The sequence below is a fragment of the Balaenoptera borealis genome (genome assembly GCF_965194805.1).
Source record: "Balaenoptera borealis genome assembly, chromosome: 14".
Classification (NCBI taxonomy): Eukaryota; Metazoa; Chordata; class Mammalia; order Artiodactyla; family Balaenopteridae; genus Balaenoptera; species Balaenoptera borealis.
Genome location: NC_138875.1, coordinates 25,579,139 through 25,595,160, shown reverse-complemented (window position 1 = coordinate 25,595,160; position 16,022 = coordinate 25,579,139).

Here is a 16,022-nt window from a genome sequence, read left to right as displayed (position 1 = left end):
AGATGAAGATGCTGAGTCAGAGGTGTGCCTGGCACGAGGTTACACAGCAGGCAATGGTAGAGTTAAAATTTGAAATGTGTGACTGACTGTAAAATTCTGCCTTTTAAAAGAGTGTTTATTAATCCTAATACACATTACATTCTTCTTGTGTTCACTGGTACTCCTCAGACCAGCTGCTGGGATTTTTTAGCACTATTGAATGCTAATTATCATTATTTTTCATATCAATAGCAAAGTCATTAATAATTGCTTGCTTTTAAATACATTTATTACATGTTTGCTTCTATCTTGAAGATCTCTCCTCACCAGAAAGTCTCTCCTAGTGCCTGATACAAAGCAGGAGCTTGATAAGAGTGGAAGAAAAAATGAGTATTACCTTTGGTTCACATATTTGCCCCACTTAATGACCATTCCAGGTTTTCCAGAAAGAAGTTCCAGTTCTGCTGCTGCCTCTATTTAGGAGGCCTGAGCCCAAGGAGCCAGGGCTATTGCGAGCGAGGCTGTAGGTTCTGGCTGTGCTGGTCCCTCCAGGTCGCCCCCTCCTTAGCACACAGCCTCTCTGCACTTAGTCCCCTCGCCCCTCACCCACAGGCCTTCCGCATTCCAACCCCAGGCTCCCATGTGCTATTCTCTGTCTCACTTTTGGCTGCTCTCAATTCTACTTTTTCTTCAAGAAGTATCCTTTCCCCCAAGCCTTCCCTGCCCTTCCTGCCTCACCCACAGGGGTGGGTCTCTGTTTTAGAAGATCCCAGAGCCCTCGCTGTGTGTCTGATACAGTCTGTGTTCAGGATTGAAGCATCACTGGGAAAGGCAAGGCTGGAAGGGGCTCAGATACTCAGAACGTGAGTGGCAGACTGCTGTGGCCTGGGAGTTCCCAGGAGGTGCCTCAGGGAGCCCCCTTAGGGAAAGGGGCATGGAGGGGCAGGCCAGGCTGGCAGGGCCCTGAGTCCCCTGCCCTACTTAACCAAAAATACCCAGCTTTTGTCTGTATTATGTGATTTCTTTTGAAAACAAATAGTAACTGGTTTAAAAAAAAGCAACTACTGTTCTCTATTTCCACCTCCTGCTTTTACAGATAAGAAAACCCCAATGATACACCTCCCAAATTTTCCTTCCTTCCTTCCATACAATAGAGTTTCAGTAAATGGTCCCCAAACTAGAGACCTTATTCTCCCGCTCTCCTTGCAGCTGGCTCTCAGTGGCCACGTGACCCAGTTCTCATTAATAGAATGTGAGCTGAGTGGTACGGGCAGCTTTTGCGTCACTCACCTAGAAGGAAACTGCTATCCTTCCCTTCTTCTCTTTCTGTATTTCCAAGTGCTGGCTCACAAATGCTCAGTGACTCAGGTTTGATCACATCTGTGAGGACAACCCCCTCAAGCTTTCTGTGCCATGAACTCCCTTGGCAGCCTGCTGAAGCCTATGGACTTTACCTGGATAATTTTTAAAATTATGCATAAAGTAAAATACCGAAGATTACAGAAGAAACCAATTGCATTGAAATGTGGGTGTCAAAGTAATTTTAAAACCCACACACCTACAAATTTGTGGTATAGTAAAAATGTGCTTCTTTATTAACATTAATAAAACCTAGTGGCAGGACTGATAGCAACTGTAATTTTGAAACAGTAATGAACATGAAGTGATGGTTTGAGGCATCTATAACACTGTAATATGATATGAACATCTATGTGATTTTTATCGGCAACTAAGTCCCCAATCCTATTATTACAGTGATTTATTGTCGCATTCATAATCAAAGGAAATGCTACATTTCATTTAGACGTTTGTGAAAATACAGATGTAATTTTTTTTCATCCCAGTTCACAAATCTCTTGAGTTCTATCTATTGACTCCGGGTTATTGAGTCAATATCTATTGACTCCCTGCCTTAGAAGATGTCAGAGAAGAAGATGGACAGAACTTGAATCCCCAAATGTCCATGTGGAACAGAGCAGCCTGCCAGTCAAGGCCACTCACCTCTAGACGATCATGGGAGAGAGAGAAATGTATCATATTTAAGCCATTGTAAAGGTGGGTCTTGTTACAGCAGCTTAGTTATACCCTAACTACTGCATCCAGGGAGAAAATGACTCGTATGTCTCCTGTTTTATACATTTATGTAAATAGTTTTGTGTTATTTACTCTTCCCAATGTCTGTTCCTCTCTTGCATGTAGACAATACCTGGATCAGGGTCATACAGGGAGCAGGTGTTCTGAACATGTGCTGAATTAATACAAATCTGTATAGCTGAGTCCAAAACAAGAAAAGTAGAGGTCAATAGACCATGGGGCTTTGGGCAGTGAAGTACTGTGCTTAAACCTTGATTCTGTCATCCACTGGCTGTGTCACTCTGAGTAGCTGTTTATGGTCTCTGAGCCTCAACTGTGTCATTTGTTAAAACAGGGATAATAATTTCTTGAAGTGTCCAAAGTCCAGTGGGTTAGACAGATAATAACTCAGATTCCATGTTGCTGCCCTTTCCAACAGTCAGGCTTGGAGTCCTTTGGTGCGAGGCTCCAGCACTTCCGAATCTGCTTCTGAGATTGCTGGTTTTGGCAGGAATCTCTGCTTACTGACTTGGGGGGCTAAGGTGGGGGTGGGGAGGCCTGAACATGCTCTAGCCTGTTCCCATTGCTCAGTAACGATAATAACCACTCTTCTAAACTTCCTCTGGGCCAGGCACTGTGCACTGCCTCATTTATTGGTTCAAGAATGAAGAAGATGCTCTTAGCGTTATTCGTATTTTTGCAAGAATCCAAGGCTCCGAGAGGGCAAGCAACTTGCCCAAGGTCATTCTGTTATGAAGTGTCTGATCCAGGATTTGAACTTAACACCAGTGATTTGTCACCCGGATGCATGAGTCATGTCTGTGTGTGTGGAGGGAGACAGGTTCTGTGAGACCCCGGGCTGAGGAAGGCATGCAGAGAGAGAGCAGCAGGTGGAAGGTGCCCTGGTGGGCCATTCTGGGGGCTCCAAGGCTGGGGGATCACCGAGCAGCTGTTCTGTGACTTCTCTAAGCCCACTCGCTTGTCCCCCCAGGGCTGCACTCGCTCTGCCTCTCTGCTCCCGTTTCCGGCCTCCTGGGTGACATCCTTGGCTCTCCTCTGACTTCCTCTCCTCTTCTGGGCCACCCCACTCCCTCCAACCCCTGCTCAGTGCCCCGGCCTGTGCCTTGTGGCCTGTGGCCTGGGCAGGGGCATGCGGGTGGCAGTGGCATTACAACAGGGCTGAGAACAGGTCGCGCCCGGAGAACAGGCAGCAAGGGGAGGTTGGCCTGCGTCACTCGGGGGACTTGCTGGCAGATCGTAAAAGCTGGAAATGCCTGATGAGGTCACTGCACCCAGGCCCTGAGGGCTGGACCCCACGGGCTCCCTCGGTGGCTGACACATCCTGCCACCTCCCTTTGGGGAGGTCAAGCAAACAGGCCCAGGCCGGGCAGATGGCTCTTCTTGCCCTAACCTCTCCTTCCCTTCACTGTGGCGCCTGCCCTGGTCCCCTGGGAGGGAGGACGGCACCCCACCTTCTTGCTGGGTGGCTCTGACTCCCCAAGCCCCTGCCCTTCGGGGACCCCGCCTCCAGGGGCTCTAAGCAGCTGTTCTGCTGATACAGGAGGGTGTGGAAGAGTAGGGTAGGGAAAGCAATAAATCAAGTAATTAACGTTGATGTAAGAAGCTGCCTGCTGTGGAGGACTGGCAGGGATGCAGAGGCTAGAACTGGCGATGCCTATTGGAAGGGCTCGCACTCCCTTCTCTGGGTCTCAGTTTCCCCCTGTAAAGTGAAGGTGTTGTCCCAGAACTGAGGGTCTTCATCCGCTGGGAGTGCAGCGCCCTCGGAGGTTGGAGGTGGGATAGTGAGAACACTGGCTTCCCGGCGAGGCCGGGCCTTTCAGGACCTGCTCCACCTAACAACCTCTGTGTGCTTGAAGGTCGCCAGGAAATGACACAGAGGTCCCTGGAGTGGCGCCCAGATGCCCATGTAGCCTAAACCCTGAGGCTCTGGAGCCCAGCCCCAGGGCAGCGAGGCCACCAGTGTGCTTCTCAGAAGAGCTGGTGTGGACAGAGAGCCTTTGAAGTGCCTGACCCAGTCCTGGGCAAGAGGAGGAATGGGACAAAGAGGCCGCTCACTTCCGTCCTCCCATTAAAGCCTCCAGGCATGACAGGATGTAGGACCCGGCAAGAGGAGCTTGTGTCCAGCCAGAAGGTTGGTCGTCCACACCACAAGGTGATCTTGCTTCGCCCACTTTTGCTATGGCTCTGGAAAGAATTTCTGCCCTGCAGCTCCAGTCAGCCCAGATGGAGCTGAAAGAGTAGAGACTGAAGTCATAGAGCAACTAAGGAGCTGTGCAAAATCATCAGCTTGCTGACCAGTATTTCAAAGAATGCAAAAGAGCAGGTGATAATATTCCAAAATTTTCAGCTTCTGTGTGAACCTACCAAGTCAATCACAGGCTCCCAGGCCAGTCACAGCACAACGCTCTGCCCCCCCCCCCCATATTATTTGGCCCTCAGATGGTCCTCAAACTCACAGTGGGCAATTTATATGCACAGAGCACTTCAGAGTTTATAAATGTGCTCACAGGTGTTTAACTCTCACGGCTAATTTCAGCCCACATCAGAGGCCTCTGAGAATGGGGTGTCGGGAGTGATCTCCCTTATCCCATATCCCATCTCTCTTATCCCCAGATTGCTCTTTTTAGGTGAGAAAACTGAGATTCAGAGGTCACCCAGCTGTGAGGTTCAGGCCTGACCCTGCCACCCATCTGTTCTGAGGCCAAGGTGAGGAGGTCTTTTTCACCCACTTCATCTACTCCGTTAAGTCATGATGCCAAAATACATATCACAGGTCTAAAACAGGGGGTAGCAATCTACAGCCTGGGAGCCAAATCCAGCTCCCTGCTTGTTTTTGTAAATAAAGTTTTATTGGAACACTTCTGTGCCTACTCATTACATATCGTCTGTACTTCTTTCACTCCAATCGAAGAGTTGAGTGGTTGTGGCAGAGACTGTACAGCCAGCAAAGCCCGAAGTATTTACTATCTGGCCCTTTATAGAAAAAGTTTGCATTGGTCTGGAATATATAAATCAAGATGGATTTCCCTAAGAAACCAGGTCATCAGGGAAGTTACTTCTTAACCCAAGGCCTGATGTCTGAGTCCACAGAAGCAATGCAAAGGACCACAAGCACTTGTGTTTAATCAAGTGATAATGACTCCGGGCCCATGCTTCTTCCAAAGCTCTCAAGCAGACTCAGCAGCCATTACTGAGATGTGGGTGGTAATTGTGAGGAAACAACCACCAGGGGAAGAGGGCTGTGTTTGAGGCTAGAAGCTGGGGAGTAGGGGTGGGGGGCAGATTTGAAGGGAAACTGACCTAGGCTGGGGTGAAAGCTGACTCTTCTGTTCCAGTTCAGAAAGGAAGCCCCTGGGCTGGATGGGATGGTATAAAGTGCACACACAGGGTCGTGCACATAGTGGGTCCTCCATCAGCATCCTCCGTGGAAATGATGGCCACGGGCCACCCTGTGAGCAATAACCCGGGCACCAATTGATTGCTGGGGCCCAGCTCAGTGTGTGTGTGTGTTTGTGTGTGTGTGTGTGCGTGTGCATGCATGTGTGTGTGTGTGTGTCCTGGAGGTTCTCTGGATCCCTCTCTTAGGATTGGCCTTGGGAGGTGGAAGGGGACTTGCTGTGGCCCCCCCACTGGGATGTGGGTCATGGAGCAAAGATGAACTGGCCCAGGAAACTGACCAGGCAGCTGTGTCTTGGAAGGTGGAGGGTCTAGATTCGGAAGGGTCTGCATCCGCTTCTCTTCCATGGTCCTTGACCCCAGTCAGGCCTTAGTGGATGCTCCAGCCTGGTCTCAGCCAAGCACAAGGGTGAAGGGAGGGGTCCCACACCCAGTTTGGGGCCACAGCACAAAAGAGGAGTGGCAGCACCCATGGCATGTGCCCAGCAGGGTCTTCTGCCCTTGCCAACTTTGGCAACTCTGGGTTTTGTTTTGTAGGCATCTGGGTTTTGAAAGTGGCATTTCCTCCTCCTGAGGAGATGCTAGGCAAGGGTAGCCTCTGAGGGCAGGAAATGGCAAAGACCAAGGGTCAAAGAGCAGTGTGGCCGAGTGGTGAAGGGTCCAGAACAGGAGAGGTTCCCCTTGCTCTGGGGATGGTGAAGGTGTGGAAGGTCTCCTGGTTCACTGTGTGCACGCGAGCCTTGGGTGGGGGACCAGTTCCATGTGCTTCTCTGCATCTCCGCTGACTTCGGTACTTATCCCAGGCCTCGGAGGGTGGGGCGTCCGGGGCCATCACTCTCTGCTCTACTGGACCTCGATAAACGAACGCGAGCATCTCTTCTCAGGCAGTGCGCCCTTCCCTCTCTCCCCCTCAAACTCTGTCCGGAGTCGGATCTCCACCAGCTGCTCAGCGATCGGGTTGGAACTTCTGTGGGGGTGATCTTTCCCAGTGGGGGGGCAATCACAGCGCCTCCTCCTCTCCCTGCTTGGCCCCCTAGGAGTAATCTGCAACAGCCGTGTCTGGAGTCACACTTCCTTTTATTTGGGACGTCTGTCCTCCAGGGGGTTCCCCCAGCCAGCCCTAGGGCCGGAGCCGCCGAGCGGGAGCCCCAGCACTCCCTCGGCCCCGCCCCGCTCCGGGCCGCGGGCTTTGTTCCCCTTGAGGCGCAGCTGCAGGCGGCGGCCACACGGGGGCGCGGCGGGGCTGGCGGCTGACGGCGGGGAAGGGCCTCCTCCCTCGTCCTAGCCCCTCCCCTTCCCCGTCCCTCCCCCAACCCCCGTCCCCGCCGCGCCCCGCCCTGGCCCTGCCCCTACCTACCCGGGCTCCGCGGCTGGGGCGTGTAGGGGGGTTACTTCTCGTTCCGAACGTCCCCCCACTTTGACAGGGCAGCCTCCTCCCCAGGACCCCGCCTCGAGCCCAGCCCCCCGTGTCCCGCTCCCCGGCTCCTGCCTCCGCTCCCGGGTCGGGGACAGACTGGGGCGGCGCCGGCCCCCCATCACCGGCCACACTGCGGCGACCCCCAGCGCTGCCACTCGATGTCTCTGTGGCCAGCGCGGGTGCTTTTCTTCTCCTGGGGGAGACTTCTCCAACTCTCACTCTACGCCGGGAAGAAATACCGCCGTTACTCATTCCTTTTGGTTACCTGTAAGTACAGACGCATAGTAGGCGCTCAATACACGTCTGTTGATAGACAAGTGAGTGTGAAATATGTTAGGCACTGGTGCATTCATGATCATACCTAATACTTTAAAACTAATAAACTTTATTTTTTAGAGCAGTTTTAGGTTCACAGCAATATTGAGCGGAAAGTGCAGAGGGTTTCTACGTACCTCAAGGCCCCTACACCCGCTCAGCCTCCCCACTGTTGTCACCCCACGGCACAGTGGTTTACCTGTCACAGTGGATGAACCTACACTGACGCGTCCTTGTCACCCAAAGTCCATAGTTTACACCAGGCATCACTCTGGGGGTTGTTTATTCTACAGGATTTGACAAGTACATAATGACATGTCTCCACAATTTTAGTATCGTACAGAGTAGTTAAACTACCCGAAAAATCCTCTGTGCTCGGCCTAGCCATCCCTCTCTTCCCCCCACCCCTGGGAACCACTCATCTCTTTACTGTCTCTAGTTTTCCCCAATCATACTTAATTTTCACAAGAGGTAGGAACTCTTCCTGTTTTACCTTTGAAGAAACTGAGGCTCAGAGATGTTACCAGAGCCTACTGGGCTTCCTGCCAGGAGGGCCACTAAATTCCCAGGCTCTCTTTGGCCCTGGTCTGGGACACACTCCTGAACAAGGAAGCCAGGGATGGCCTGACAGCAGAGCCTGAGGAAGCCCATCACCACAGCAAGCCTCACCCTGGCCAGGAAACAGGCTCCCTTCCAAGGGACCCCACTCAGGGGACCCCGCTGTCCTACCTGGATGTTTCTGTAGCAGGAAATGGAGAAGAATTCAGGTGCAGACAGCACAGCTTTGTTGGGTGGCTGGCAGGCTTACCCGTAGCATTGGTGGGCTGGCACAGAAGTACAAATGGAGGCCCCTGGCCTGTGGTCTGCCCCTTCCTTCCCCACCTACCCGTGAGGGACTTCCTTGTGTGGACACCCAGCCTGTGGTCCCAGCTCCATCCCTAGCATAGAGCCAGCTGCCTCCAGGCCACTGCTCAGGCCTAGGAGTACACAGGCTGGGGGACCAGACAGGAAGGGGAACCTGCAGAGGCCCTAGGAGTGGGTTCTGCGCCCTTTATTCAGGGCCCCAGGTACCCAGAGCATGCTCCAGGAGGGCTCATCCCCTTGACCATGTGGTAGGGTTACCAGATTCATCAAATTAAAATATAGGATACCTAGTTAAATTTGAATTTCAGAAAAACAACGATAATATTTTTACTATAGTATGTCCCCAACACACACTTAAACTGAAAAATTATTGTTTACCTGAAATTCAAATTTAATTGGGTGTACTGACCAATGGACCTTATGCTGATCCTGCCCAATGGACTCCCGACTCATGGAGAGAGATGCAGCAGGAGATAGGCCAGAGTGGGACCCTCTGAAACATGGGGTTCAGGGCAGGGGCCTTGGTCATCTAAGCTAAGGCTGTACTGGCTACAGGGTCCCGGGTTCTGGGGATGCTGGAGACAAGATCAACCTCTACCCAGTAGGAAGCCAGTGTGGCTTGACAATAAAATTTACCATTAAGGTCACCGGAATGCATGTGTGTTGGGTGGAGGGTAGGGAAGGGGCAGATGATGAGGGGAGGTGGGCTGGGGACAGAGAAATGAGCTTGCAGCCATGACCACCCCACTGTCCCTCCAAGAAGGTGGGAGAAGATCAGAGGGCAGGGGGAGGGAAGTACCAAGGAGCGTTAGGGAGGAGAGGAGAGGAAACTGACAGATCGCTGACCTGTGGCTGTGTGGCCTGCTTTCCAGCTGAAATGTCCCTTTCACCACAGTTAGCACCCTGGGCCAGGTTGTGACGGAAATCAGGCAGGACTCGAGAGAAACCGGGCAGACAGCCCGAGAGCAGGGCAGAGGGGAGCCTTCCTGCTGGCTTGGTGTCAGTGCCCATGGCCTGGGCCTGGGTCCACCCGCTGTGTGGTCTCTCAGGGAGGTGAGAGGAGCGGTCGTCAGAGGGAGAAGACACTGGGCATGGTAGAGAGGCCAAGGGAAACGTTCCAGAACGATTTCTGGAGGGCTGACCACACCATTTGGGAAGCTAAGTTCTGGTCCCTAGAGGCTTGGAAAGGGGCTTCCTGGAAGGAAGAAGACATTGTCCTCAGGGCAGCATCCTGGACAAGGCCCGAGCAGGCAGGAGTTCTCTTAGCCCCCTCCCCAGCCGGCCGGGACCACGTCCTCAGCCTCCTTCTACCTCAGCTTCCTCACCTGAGTGGAGATAACTTTGTGGGTTTATTGGGAGCATCAAATGAAATCACACGTAAAAGTAACTTGCAAACGAAGAAGTGCTTTGTAAGTACAAGATAGCATTCTTTACTAATTCAGTGTGTACAGAGCCCTTCCTTGGGGCCAGGCCCTGCGTCAATCTGAGAAGAAGTTGGAAGCTTCTCAAGGAGCCTAGGTCTGGCGGGGAAGGTATGGGACCAGGTAAAATAAGTGTGGACAGGGTACCCCAAGGGGAGCTGAGGAGGGGGTGATCCTTGTTCCCTGGAGGTCGGGAATGGCTTATGAAGGAGGTGGTGCTGGACTGAGTCCTCATGGTGAAGGGATGTTGCCGGATGGAGCAGGGGAAAGAAGGGCATCACAGCCCGGTGGGCGGAAGGGGAGGCAGAGGCCCTGAGAAAGGCTGGGCAGGAGCTGCCAGAGGAGAGCAGACACCTCAGCACAAAGTCCCTAGACCCCACGGCTGACTTGCTTCCTCTAGGCAGGGAGGAAGCAGGGAAGGGGACGGCATCCGTGTGCAGTTCAGAAAGATCCCTTGGGTTTCCCCTGAAGTCAGGGTTTAGAGATGCACAATGGGTAGGAGGCAGGGAGACTAGAGGGCGGTCGTTTTGTGATCCAGGTGAGCAAACAGAGGGCCTCAGTGGAAGCAGCAGCAGTGGGCGTGGAGAGGAAGGGAGGCTTCTATCACGCTGGAGTTGGAATTGCCTTCTGACATCCTTCTGCCTCTGTGCCCTCCAGAGCCCCTTCCTGCCAGAGCTCATCTCTGACAGCCTATCCACAGGAGCCTTCCCTCCTCTGGATACTGACAACTCCTGTTTCCCACACCACTGACCTCGGGGTCTACTGAAGTGCTTCTGTTTGCTTGTTTTTAATTGTTTTTGAGTCTCACTTGTTTTTTTTATGCCTCCAGAAATATTGTATTTTCTAGGCCAGAGTTTACCTTTGTTGTGTTCTTCTTCTTCTTCCCTTCCTCTTCTCCTTCTCTTTCCCCTTCTTCTCCTCCTCCTTCTGTCTACCTCTGCTGTATTTATCACAATCTATCTATCCATTCTGCCATTGGGTTGTTTCCAGTTTCCGTCAGCTATGAACAATGCTGTCTATGTCCGTGCGTTTCGTGAACACGTGGGTGCGTTCTGTTGGGCATACAGCTAGGAGTGGAAATGCTGGGTCACGAGGTTTGCATGCTTTTGATTTCAGTTGTTATTACCAGTTTTCTAAAGTGATTGTACCAGTTTACATTCGCACCGGCATTGTATGAGTGCAGTCGCTTCACACCCTCATCAGCACTTAGGATTGTCAGTTTAAAAAAGTTTAGCTATTCTGGTATTTATATAGTGGTATTTCATTGTGGTTTTAATTTGTGTTACTCTGATGGCTAAAGAGGTTGAGCACCTTTTCCTATGTTTTGGGCCATTGTGATATTGTCTCTTGTGAGGTGCCTGTTTAAGTTTATTTTTCTGAGCTTTTTATATTCTGGATATAAGCCCCTTGTCTCTTATATGTGTAGCAAATAGCTTCTACTCTATGGCTTCTCTTCAGTCTCTTAATGATGTCTTTGGATAATAGGAGTTCCTCATTTTAATATAGTCCAATTAATCTATCTTTTCCTATATGGTTAGTGCATTTAGTGGAATGTTTAAAAAAATCTTTCTCTACTTCAAGGTCATAATGGTATTCTCCTATGTTTATCTTATAGAAACTTTGCTTTATCTTTTACATGTAGATCTACAATTCACCTGGAATTGAGTTTTTTCTTTTTTAGGTTGGGTCAAGTTTCTTTTTTATTTTTTATGAATATCCAAATCAACCAACTCTGTGTGTTAAAAAGACTATACTTTGCTCACTCCTCTGCAGTGCACCTTTGTTATCAATCACGTATGCATATATGGCTGTTTCTGGAATCTCTATTCTGTCTCATTGGTCTATTTGTCAATTTTTGCACCAATTTTGCACCACTGACAATTACTGAAGCTTTGTAAATCTTGATAGTTGCTAGAGCAAGTCTTCCTAAATTTGCCCACACTGTACTTATCACACTTTAATGCAATCCCATGTTTACTGGTATGGAAGAAGACAGTCAAGATTCAAATGTGCAAAAATCTTAACTTTAAAATTTTTCTATAACTGACCTTATTTTAAAGCTCTCCATTTCTACTGTAAGTCTATTGCTGTTTTCTAATTAGTTATTTTTTGTTATTCTATTTTCTCCCCTAGTAGCTTGTTGTTGTGTAATATTTTATGATTCTTATTGGTTTCCTTAGAGATAAATATATGCATCCACAAGTCTAATATAAATTGGCATTTTTTTTCTATCCCCAAGAAATGCAATGATCTTAGAACACCTTAATTCCAATTATTTCCCTCTTGTTTTTTGCATATTGTTGTATGTTTTATTTTATATTTAGGTTTACCTACAAATTTAACCATTCTGGTCCTCCTATTTTTTCCTGCATTTCTGTGATTCCATCTGGGATCATTTTCTTCTCCTTGAATAATTCCCTTTGATTCCCCTTAGTGTGGTTCTGCAGATGAAAAATTTTCTCTCATTTTAGGGTCTGAAAATGAATTTATCTCAGCTTCCTTTTTAGAGGATATCTTATTGAGTATAGAATTCAAAGTTGGTTGTTATGTTAAGATACTAGTCTGCTGACTTCTGGCTACTTTGTTTCTGTTAAGAAGTCAACTGTCTGTCTTACTGTTACTTCTTTAAAGGTATGTCTTTTTTTCCGCCCCCTCTAGATGTTTTTAAGATTTATCTAAGATAGGTAACTGCTGTGCCTAGGTGTATATGTGTGTGTACTTACCCTTCTTACCCTTCTTGGGTTACCCCGAGCTCCTTGAATCTGTAGCTTAACTTCTTTAATCAGTTTTGGACAATTCTCAATAATAATCTCTTAAAATTTATTCTGACCTATTCTCTTTCTCCTCACATGCTGAGATGTTAGATATAAGTTGGATTTTTTTATACATCCCATTTGTCTCTTCTGCTCTTTTCTATATTTTCTATCCTTTTGATTCTGGCCTTCAACTGGACATTTTCTTCTATCTTCCAGTTCACTAATCTTCTTTTCAACCAAATGTAATATGCCATTAAACCTTTCCATCACACACATTCTTAATTTCATATATTATAGTTTCAGTTACAGATTTAACAACTGAGTCTTTTTTTCTGGTTTTTACCAAAATTATCTATCTTGGTATTTAATTCCATGGGCATATTGACTATGTTTATTTTATAGTCTTTTTCTAGTCATTACCAAATCTGGATATTTTGTGAGTTTATTTTTATTGTCTGTTTCTCTCTCTCTCTCTCTTTGTCAGATTTTGTCTTCTTGCGAGTCTTGTTTTTCCTGTTCAACATCTTATATGAAAAATAGCAGAAGTTAATTTGAGATTCTGAACAATGTTTTCCTTTGGAGAGAATTTGCTTTTACTTCTTTTAGACATTAGGCTAAGAGCGATTCATGCTAATCCATTCAGGGATTCAGTATGACTTTAGTCATTGTGAATGCTGGTCTATTTTTCATTTACTCAACCCCTAATGTGTAGCCCTTTGAGATTTCAACCAAAGTCTGGGGCTTCTACCAAGACCCTTCCTCTTAAGTGGCTTCTAAACTCCCCCAAATTCTTGCTGCCTCTGTTGCTTTCTGATACCTTCAAGCAGTTTTGCTTTTTTAAAAAATATTTTTCCAGGTCTTCTAAATGATCTCAGTTGGAAATGATGGTCTAAGATATCCCAGTTGGCCATTAGTGAAAGTGTAATCTTTAGCCCCATTGTATACAAGTGATCCCAAATAGGTCAAAAGCTGGGGACATACAAAGGCAAAACTTCCATGAAATTCTGCATAAGGAAAGATCCCTGCTGAATTCTTGCTAGAAAGTAAGTAAGTCATGCATTTTTCTTTTCTGAGCTGTTGAAATGTACATACCAACTCAGCAAGCTGACTGGTTGTTTCTGTTTCCCTTCACTTGGGAGTGACTGGATTGTATTGCTATTCCTTATCTCTCTGTCCCTTCCCCCTGCCACCACATCCACACTTTCTGCTTGATCCTTCTCTTCTGGACTAACTCCAGGTAGTCTGGAAGGGCACGGGACTGCACCTGGGGGTGCAGTATCTTCACCTTCCAGCTGCTATGAGGGCTGGTCTGAGAGCGTCACAGAGAACCTCAGAAAACCATGGCTGGAGATTGATCTTTTTTTTCCAATTTATTTATTTATTTTTGGCTGTGTTGGGTCTTTGTTGCTGCATGCGGGCTTTCTCTAGTTGTGGTGAACAGGGGTTACTCTTCATTGTGGTGCCCGGGCTTCTCATTGCAGTGGCTTCTCTTGTTGCAGAGCAGGAGCTCTAGGCGCACGGGCTTCAGTAGTTGTGGCACGTGGGCTCAGTAGTTGTGGCTTGTGGACTCTAGAGCGCAGGCTCAGTAGTTGTGGCGCACGGGCTTAGTTGCTCCATGGCGTGTGGGATCTTCCTGGACCAGGGCTCGAGCCCGTGTCCCCTGCATTGGCAGGCAGATTCTTAACCACTGCACCACCAGGGAAGTCCAGGGATTGATTTTTTAAATACTCGTAACACAGACTTTCTGATCACTAATGTGATAAAGACCTGTGTATTTTATAGAGAATCATATGTGTGGTTTGTGAGCATACTTTTCATTGCTAAGAATTCTGTTTATGGACCTGAGAGGAGACACATTCCTGCCTCCCTTGCCCCCTCATTGCCTTCTCAGCAGCACTGTCTCCACAGCACCTTCAGGGCTTCTGGAAAGTTGGCCTCCCTTCATAAATCAAGATACAGCATTGACTCTGGTTATGGAAATTTAATTTACCTTTAGACGAAACTTGGAAGTAGATACATATGTCTACTCAGGCTCCCTCACATGTCACTTCAAAGGCACTTTTCATCATACTCCATCCTGCCCCGAGTTCCCCTTTCCCACCTCTCCACAGCATGGAGTCTGGGGGTAGAGATAGAGGATGGTCTCCCTAGAGAAAACCAATTGTCTGGGGTCTGGACATTCCTGGCCAGATCCTATTCTGTATACAGATGTCAACTGGCACGTCTACAGACAGACAATCTAGCCAACATAGAGAATAAAAGTGAAAAATGGAGTGTGACCGGAAAGAAAGCCCAAGAACTTGTTCTGTGTCTTCTATTAAGGCAACACTCAGGGAAAAGAAAGCTTTTTACAGAGATAACCACATATGCAGCTCTAAGCCACAGTGATGATAACACAGGCATGTGTGTACATGTGTGCATGTGCCTGCATGTCTCCGTGCATGCATGTATGTCTGAGAAAAGACTAGTTAGCAAATTTTCCCATACAGGAGAGACAAGAATGGAAACAATTCTGTAATTGTTTGGTAATTTGACTTGAATGGCATCCCAAGTGGGTTATTTTGATCTCAGAGTGGAGCCATTCTCAATAATATTTATTTCATACATCCTTGGATTATGCACACCCTGCATATTGGTCAACTTCAATCCTGGAAAGAGATGGGAATGCCCTTTGATTGGGAAATGAGGCCCTTTCCAAATGCTCCTTGGAACAGAAGCATGGAATCTTGCAGTGAGAGTGGAAAGAAATCTCGGGGATCATTTCATCTACTCTCTCATTTTCATAAAATACAGATTTAGAGAGTTGAGGTAACTTTCTCAAGGTTGCACAAGAATCAGTTGGCAGAAGAAGGCCTGGAAATCAGTCTCCTAATTTCTGGTAACCCCATCAGGCTATCCTTAGCAGTGGTAAAATAGGATTGGAAATAATAAATGATTAAGGAAACTTGCAAAAATCCCCAAATCATAAATAAGTGACTTTGAAACACAAAACTCTAAACCAGTGGTTGGACCTGCTATTGAAATCAGAAGCCACAATGATGTTTCTTTCTCATGTGAATGGATGAGGGTAGTGGAGTACGACTGTTGCCCTCAGGCCAAACACAGGGGACTCGCAGAGGACCTCTGACACTTGGGGATCCTGCATTCAGTCACTCTTCCTGTGGGGGAGACACCTCCACAAGTGATTAGCAAAATGAGCAGAAGCTAAGAGGACCAGGAACACCCCTTTTCCTGTCTCTTGGCAGACAAGTTTGTGGGCCCTGTGCTGCAGCTTGGCTACAAGATGCTCCTGCCTGGGACTTTGCATCTGGGGAGAGTGATGCCCAGATGGGGCAATATTCATGGAGTGGCAGCTTCTCGGGCTAGTGGTGGTGGTGCTGCTGATGTCCTGCCTCTTTTGGATCTTTCCCATTTTCTGAGGCTGGCCCTCCAACTTCCTGTCATTCCTCTGAGCTACAATATCCTTTAAACAAATCCCGCTTCTGCTTCACTGCTGGTCTCCCCTGGCTTGTTTGCCAGCACCCTGACCAATGCATTGGAAGGAGAATGAATAGCCTACACAAGTCCCTGCCAACAGAGTTGGCGCTCTGTTATGTATCTCACTATAAAAATTAGAGAGGCATGATGTTCAACCAAAATAAAGTGGGAGGCTATAATTAAATTTCACCAGGGCCTTCAGGGAAGGGAACTTTAAAGGTCAAAACGTCTCAATGTCCAGCTGGTCAACAAGTAGAGCCTGAAGAAACTAGTAGAAGCCTTCTGTTGTCTGCCCCATTCATG